Genomic DNA, 9,139 nt, shown 5'->3' with positions numbered 1-9,139 from the left:
TCCTTTAATTAATAATATTAAGAACTTTTCTTAATTAATTTATAATCAATTAAATCTCATTTAATCAATTATTAAATTTGCCAATTAATTATTTATTTCACAAATAAATAATTATTAGCCATTATTAATTAATTCTTCCACCATTAAATCATTCTCTTTTTATGGTGTGACCCTGTAGGTTCAATATTAAGCCGGTAGTAGAAATAAATAATAATAAAACTATTTTATCATTATTTATATAAATTCTCTAATTTATTAAATATGATTAATTAATTAATCACATTTATTCTACATCGTGAGGGATACTTCTCAGCATATCGCGACTATCCGGATAATATGAATTCACTACTTAGAATACCAAGAACCTATTCAGTGAATAGTTACCGTACAATAAACTCCTTCTACCCTACAATGTCCCGATTAAATACAAGGCATGGATCTCGTGTCAAGCCTATCTAATTCAATCACTTGCTTACCATTTACTATGCGTAGTTCTATGCAAATTAGAAACTCTTTTCTAATTTCATTTACTCTGGCCAGGGATTCCTGAACTAGCATAAGTGGATCAGCCTTGAACATTCGCTTCCTTCACTGGAAGGGGTAGATCCTTTATTGATCATACACTATCTTCGTGTACAAATTCCTATACCCAGTAGAGCCCTAATAATTGTCCCTGGAGACTAAGAACTAAACCAAAGCATAGTTCAGTGTACACAAGATGACTATGATGACCTCAAGTCTAAGGATACTTGTACAACTATCACTATGTGAACAACTGCTGACACCTGAGTGAACTCCATCAGTTGTTCAGCTGTGCGAGTCATGTTCAGTGAACTTATTCCATAATAAGCACCTACATACTAGCTATAGTGTCACCACACAAATGTCTATGAGAACAGACATCCTTCATAATGAAGCAAGCATAGTATGTACCGATCTCTGCGGATTATTAATTACCAGTTAGTAATCCTACGACCAGGAACTATTTAAGTTTAGAGTTATCATCTTTTAGGTCTCACTATTATGATCTCATCATAATCCATAAAAAGCTTTACTCTAAACTATGGTATATCTTATTTAAACACTTAAATAGATAAAGCCCGTTATAAAAAACAAAACAAGTCTTTTATTAATATCAATGAAATCAAAACAGATTACACAGGAAGTTATTCCTAAATCCTAATACATGATTGGACTTAGGACATATTCCTTTCACCAGCTTCACCTGCATCATCTTCCTCGTCTCTTGGAAGATCATTGTTAGGTTCTTGAAAAGTAACATCTATAGATTTCTCAACAATATGCTTAGACAAATTATAAACTCTATAGGTTTTACTATTCATAGAATAACCCATAGAAATAGCTTCATAAGATTTAGCATCGAATTTACCATCATTACCAATTGTCTTGGGCACAAAACACTTTGAGCCAAAAATCTTGAAGTAACTGATGTTGGGCTTCTTTTTCTTGAGCAATTTATATGGAGTCTTGTCCAAAATTGGTCTTATTAATACTCTATTCAGAACATAGCATGCTGTGTTAACTGCTTCTGCCCAAAAACTTCTAGGTAACTTGCTTTCTTGCAACAATGTCCTTGTTGTCTCTTGCAATGACCTATTCTTGCGTTCCACCACACCATTTTGTTGTGGAGTCCTTGGAGCCGAGAATTCATGTGATATTCATCTTTCTTCACAATAAGTAACAAAGTCTTTTTGGAATTCACCACCTCGATCACTCCTTATACCTACAAGCTTTGTATTGAGCTTATTCTCAAGTAATTTAATTAGTTTCTCAAACTCATTAAAAGCAGCATCTTTAGTTCTATGAAACAATACCCATATAAAACGAGAATAATAATCAACAATTACAAAACCATATTGCTTACCTCCTATACTTTAATAGGCTTCTGGACCAAATAAGTCTAAATGCAAAAGTTCTAAGGTTTTAGAATTAGATACCATTTTCTTTGCTTTGTGAGTACTTCTAATTTTCTTGCCTAATTGGCATGCCGTACACACCTCAGTCTTGACATACTTGATTTTGGGTAAACCTCTGACTAGCTTCTTCTTTGAAAGCTTGTTAAGCAAGTCCATGTGAGCATGACCCAATCTTCTATGCCAAACATAAGGATCAGTGTCTATTGCAGCAAGACAGCAAGCTATTTTCTGCAACTCGAAGTCCAAAATATATATATTTCCTTCCCTTCTAGCAACTAGGGGGACTTTGTTAGTACCAATAGTAATAATACACTTATCAATACCAAAGTTAACAGTATGACCATCATCATATAACTGACTTATGTTAAGCAGATTATATTTAAGGCCTTTAACATATTGAACTTTATCAATTGAAATGTGTTTATTACCTATTTTACCTTTTCCAAGTATTTGAAGAGTTTTTCTATCACCAATAGTCACTCTTCCACCCTTTTCATCTGAAGACTCAAGAATTGTGCTTTGTCTCCACTCATATAGTACATCCGCTATCCAAGATCCATTGAGTTGATTTGACTCGAGCGGCAAGACACATCTACAAAACAAATAAAACAACTCAACCTTTTGGTACCCAAAGTTTGTTGGGTCCAGCATGGTTAGCAGATAGAACATATAAAACATGTAAATCAGATTTCTTTATCCATTTTTGGATAAATCTACGTGATTTAACTCTGCCAGCTTGATGATAGTAAGCTGTCTTGATTCTGTCATTCTGATCATAGTAAGTTGTCTTCTGTTTGTTTTCTCCATGATAAGATTTCTGAACATTATGAGCTCTGCAATATTTTTCCAGATATCCCTTCTTTCCACATTTGTTGCATATCTTCCAAGGCATAGCATAATCATAGGGTATGCCATGTTTTCCTTCATATCTTAGAGTCTTGTTCTTCTTGTTTGCATTCATTCCAATTCCTTCTCTGACCAATGGAATATTTGTGTTATTCATCATTGATTTGAGACTTTCTTCTCCTTGAACAAATGATCCCATGCCCCTTTTTAGATCCCCAACTTCCTTTGTGAGCATATCAATCTTTTCAGCTTGCTGACTTATGATTTCAGCTTGCTGAGATGGTACTTCCACTTGATTTGAAGGTGTTGCATCTATTGATTCTCTGAGTTTGATTAGCTCCAAACATTTATCCCTTGCTTCAATCTCCTTCTTTAACTCTGTGATCTCCATTAATTGAGTCTTGTTTCTTTTGAGGAGAATTTTGTTGAAGTTTTCCACATGACAGACTTTAGCTTGAAGATCCTTGATTTTAGCCTCTTTGTCAGCTTGTGTAGGTACCTTCTTGTCAATCCAAGTATCCACTTTGTTCATCAAATCTTGAACCATAGTCTTGAGATAATTATTCTTCTCTTTTAGCTTGCTATTTTCAGCTTTAAGAGAATAATATTCTCTCATAGATACATTCTCACAATCCTGCATAGTTAGTGGTTCCAAAATAATATTTTCAGAAGATAAATTATATTTACAAGAGTTTACCTCACTCTGATCTTCTTCTGAATCACTTTCTAGGTATCCACTTTCTGAATTTCCTCGAACAGAATCATCATCAAGTCTAACTAGGGCAAGATTGACCATGTCTCCACTTGAGTCATCACTGGAAACTGAGTCATCGTCACTCCAAGTCATTAGAGCTTTAGCTTTCTTCTTATCCTTGAAGACAGTTTGTTGTTTTGACTTCAGTTTCTAGCAATCCCGCTTATAATGGCCTGGCTTTCCACATTCAAAGCATGTCTGATATTTAGAATCCTTGTTGACCTTTTTGTTGTTGGAAAATCTGCCTTTATCTCTTTTCAGCTTGTTCTTCTTCTCGATCATCTTTCTGATCTTCCTGGATATTAAAGCTAGTTCTTCGTCTGACTCATCTTCAGATTCCAGTAAGCTGTCATTAGTGTGAAGAGCTAACTGCTTCATTTGAGCAACTGGAGCTTGCATAGAACTTGATTGGCTTTCCTTGATTTTGCTTTCAAATTGTTCCAATTCTGCAAAAACAACCAATTGATCCATAGTATCTATAGTTGGAGAGGATTCCAAAGCTGTTACCTTTGGTTCATAGATAAATGGCACAGCACTAAGTATCTTCATGTTAATTTCCTCTTGAGGGATATGTTTGCCAAGTTGCTTTAAGGCATTCAGATTTGTCTGGAATCTAGCTTGACTTTCTCGAATAGTTTCTCCATCTCGAAACTTGAAATTTCCAAACTCATTCATTAGTTTGCTCAATTTCACCTTCTTTAAGCTCTTGGATCCTTTGTGATACAATTCCAGAATATCCCATATATCTTTAGCTGATTTGCATTAAGAGACTTTATCACATTCACTAGGACATAACCCATTCATGAGAGAATTCCTAGCCTTTCCATTGAAGTTGTATTTGATTAGTTCAGCCTCTGTGAGATCGTCAACGTCTTTCACTTTGCCTTCTTTGTCCTTGAACTCAAATGGACCCTTCTGAACAACTCTCAAAGCTAGTGGCTCCCTGGATAGATACACTTCCATGCGACCTTTTCACCAGTTATAGTTTTTTGTACCAAGCAAGAGAGGTGCTCGGTAATCCGAGGTTCCTTCGGGATATTTGTCAGCCATTTCGATCGAATCTATTCCTGTTACAGAAAGATTAGTATACCAAAGCTCTGATACCAACTGAAATTACACCTAGAGGGGGGGTGAATAGGTGATTATGGCTAACTAGGATTACTTTTAAATTTTACCCGATAATAGCTTACTGAGATTTTACCAACAGAACTAAAATCTGACAATGATAGTAAGCTAAGATGACTAAATGCAATGCAGATAATAATGTGCAGAAAAGTAAATAGAACACACAAGAATTTTAGCCAAGTTCGACCCCTAAGCCCCCATGGTCTACGTCCTGGTCCCTTACCAACTTGGTAAGAGAATATATTATTGATCAATGAAAGTTACAACTACAAGATACAACAATATATCTCCCTTTATCCCAGCTGCTGATAATGGCTTGCTGAAACCCTGTTTAAGAACATGCTCTCTAAGTACTATACTACCCCGTAGTACAAACTTCTCTAGCAAGTACCACTAAACCCTTGTTTCCCTTAGCCAACTTATCCAGCAACTAATCAATACAATTTGAACAATACAAATCAATGATAAAGTTTACAACTCAAACTATAGACTCTCTTCAATAAAATACGTGTATATAATTAGGAATATGAGAAATAAAGAGAAAGAAACCAGTTATATATGTGGTTTCAAATGTTAGGAGCTCGAGAGTATTTTGTAATTTGTTCTTGCTTGCAAAGTCGTCAGTCATAAAACTGCAAGAAACCACATATATAACCACACATTAACATTTGAAACATTCTCAACAAATTACAACGGCTAGAATCCAATTCTACCGTTTAAGATCGTTGGGATGGTTTCCAACGTTCATGTGTACGTTAGATAAAAGAGAAAGAAGGAAGAACAATGTTCAGAAAACATCTCTTCTATTTTGTAGAGTATAAAACGTTTTAATCAGTAGATAGAAGATAGAGTTTGAAAGAGAAACAAACTCCTATTCTTTAGGAAATCAATTTGAATAAGTAAAAACGTTTTATAATTGAGTTCTATATATATAATGCACGTATATTTATTAGAGAAGTCCTTACAACTAATATAAAAGAAGTTTTTATAAAATCTTCATGAAATTCGACTTCCTTGTTGAATCTGGACTGTGCATCTTGGCTTACTGTTATTCTGACACTGTTGATCATAGCTTGCTGAAATAGATTAATGTCTTATGACAGCAAGCTGTCATGATACTTATACAACAATGGCATTAAACTGTTATATCCTGCAAACATTCTCAAATAACAACATGATGGTTTGCTGTGTTGTGATCATCAAAATTAAGGAGTTACAGTTATTAATTTTTTGTAATCGGGATATTTACTTTTTATTGGGTATCAATTGTAAGTAAATGAGAAAGAAAAACTAACGAGCAACATATAAAAGTTATTAGTAATCAAATTTTGTAGAACGCACGACAACTAAATAATGTGTAAGAATAAACTAATATTATAATTAAATAGAGGATTGTATGTTTAAGAGAAGGGGTTGTGTACGCTTTTAAAAAGATTTTTTATTTATTTTGAATTTTAATTTTTTTATTGTAAAAATTACTTTCATTCTTAAATACTATTTTTCATTTTTATGATTTTTAGGATTATAAAAATATTGGATATATAAAAAGATAATTTTTTCAACTAATGACGATTTATGTAAATAATTTTAAAAAATAACAGTGAAGAAAAAAGAAATTTAAAGTAAAAATTCACAAATATTAATTTTAGTTGTCCTATAAATTTATAACAGATTCTATAAAGCCCGAAATACAATATTATATTTTCTTAAATATATAAAACAGGTACAATTTTTAATTTGCCATATTAACTACCACATATTTAATCAGTAAATAATATTAAAATACGCATTCTGAAAATTAAATTGTGACGTGCATAGCTCGGCTTTATTTCCTTATATTGTAGAAACAGGCAACATTTATGACGTGTCAGTATATATTATGTCCGATTATGTGCCGGCATTATTGTACACGACACGATAACACGCCACGAAAACGACACGAAAATAACGAGTTTGGTTTTATCTTTTTGGTACACGAACACGAAAGCACACGAACATGATATTACACGAATTAATTTAGTGTTGGCTTTGGTTTTATCCATAGGTACACGATACGAAACGAAAGTATACGAAATTAATAAATAATTATATAAATATTTTATAATAATTTAAATATATACATAGAAATTGTGTATTTATATATACTTATATAGAAAATTAATTTAAACTTTTAATTTCAAGCTGATGAAGGAGCCTGCATGGATCCAGTCATGGGCGTTTTTTAAAAAAAATGGACCGACCTAGTTAGCTTTTTAACAAACTTAAGGTTCTTTTGGTTGGTCTTTAATTAATTTGGGTTTTAGGGTTTCTTGTGTTATTTCCCTCTTTCAAATCCGCCGCTTGCAAGTTAAAACCAGTCAATTCTCTTGCTGAGTTCTTGACTTTTAATGGAGAAGGTGAACACTATTCCAGTTTCTTTCTCTTTATTTCTCATATTCCTACTTTTTGATGGATGTTTATAAGCGTTACTTTAGTTCCATTGATTAAGACCTCATCCTGATGGCTATCAACTACACAAAGAAGTCGAGACATCAAGTTACGAAAGTTGTTCCAAGAACTGTGTTTAGCTGATTCACTTGTGTGTATACTATTTCGTGTAGTACTATTTTTTTGATTAAAATTTCGTGTACTTAATTTCGTTTCTTGTTTACACGAAAAGTTTGTTTCGTGTTTCGTTTAGCAATACCGGTACATGAATTATTTTCGTTTTGTTCATGGTTTAACCTGTTCAGATACGAAATACGAAAGTATAGGAAACGAAAGAACACGACACTAATTGCCAACTTTATGTTCGAGTTGAGATTTTGTGTTCGTTCTCCATAAGACATTTCAAATTTAGAGGGTATATTAATTTCAGATTTTAAAGAAATGATAATAATTCATGTATTTTAGAAGATTTTTGTTGATTTTAATTGTTAGTAGATTTTGACATGGAAAAATGTAGTATTTGCTTATTTTGTGAAGTTTTCCACAAATCCTTCAAAATCTCCTGTATTTTAAAGAAATTTCAAAGGAATAAAATTCAACTAAAAAATTCATTAAAATCCACAACCTTTTCAAATAAAAAAAATCACGGATTTCTGAATACTATCAAATTTTAAACGATTTTTAAAAATCGAATACTGTCAAATTTCAGTAAATTTTTAAAAATCTAAATTGAATACACTCAAATTTTAAAACACTTTTTCTAATCTATATTGAATACCATCAAATTTCAAAGAATTTTTTAAAATTCAAATTAAATACCTCCTGATCTCACGAATCCAAAAAAATCCTATAAAATTTTGATTGAATACACCCCTCTTTTTCCAACCTAACATCAAATTAAAATATGTGAAATATTATTGCACATAATTCAAATTTTCTTTCTTATGTATTAAGACATTTTCCCTTACATTCTATATTATCTTATCATAATCTTATATCCTAAATATTAATTAATTATTATAATTTAATTTTACAAATTTCGCATACGAACAAATTACATATTAGTGTAATTTAACTGACTAAATTTAAATCAATTTAACCATTTCCTCAGTCGATTAAATTAATAAATAAAATAACAAATTCGTTATTCCCATAATATAGGGAAGTGAAATAATATTTTAATTAAATAATTTCTATTTTATTAGGGAACATACAATATTATGTTAATATTATAATTATGACTTTTCATCTTTTTTACTTTTTTAACATAATTAAAATTTTATTTATTATAAGAGTATTCTCCGACAAATAACGATAGTTAATCAAAATTATAATGGATTAAATTTTTTTCAAGAAAATTCATAGAATAACCATGAATTTTGTTAGAATAATTAAATTTTATATTTATAATTGTGAGTAGTTAAAATTAAAATAAAATTTATAAGTTGGTTATTTATCTCTATCTATATACAAAAATTATTTTTAGGTAAATTGACGACGTAAATTTTTTTATATTATTTAATTTTCTATTATCTATTCAAAATTAGTGTAATTTAATTTCAGAAAAATTACAATTTAGACGATATTAACATTTCGAGAAATCTTTTATTAATGATCGTGAATGAACCGTGTTAACTTATAAAAGTTTATATATTTTTCGTTTTACAATGAGAATTTGTATAAAATTAATATCAACAAGGTTTTTTTACACATGAATAAATATATTTGACGAACCCTATTAAATTTAACAAACCTAACATTTTTCTCAACCGGTTAATCAATAAAAAAGTTATATTCTTCTACTAATATGAGCATGTATAATTGTATATTAGGAGAGGGGTGTCGGCTTTAAAGCAAATTTGTTTAATTTTATTTATTTATTTGTATAGTAATGGTTTAATTAACTTCTTTTCAATATATTGTCAATTTTAAGGACAACTTAAGTCAAATAATAAAAAAGAATGGCGACTCTCTTTCTAACATCTTATAAACATCCACAAATATTAAAATTTATTATCCTATATTTAATTTTGTCAAACAAAACATAAAT

The sequence above is a fragment of the Apium graveolens genome, chromosome 1 (assembly GCF_009905375.1).
Source record: "Apium graveolens cultivar Ventura chromosome 1, ASM990537v1, whole genome shotgun sequence".
Taxonomy (NCBI): domain Eukaryota; kingdom Viridiplantae; phylum Streptophyta; class Magnoliopsida; order Apiales; family Apiaceae; genus Apium; species Apium graveolens.
This window is presented reverse-complemented; position numbering follows the sequence as displayed.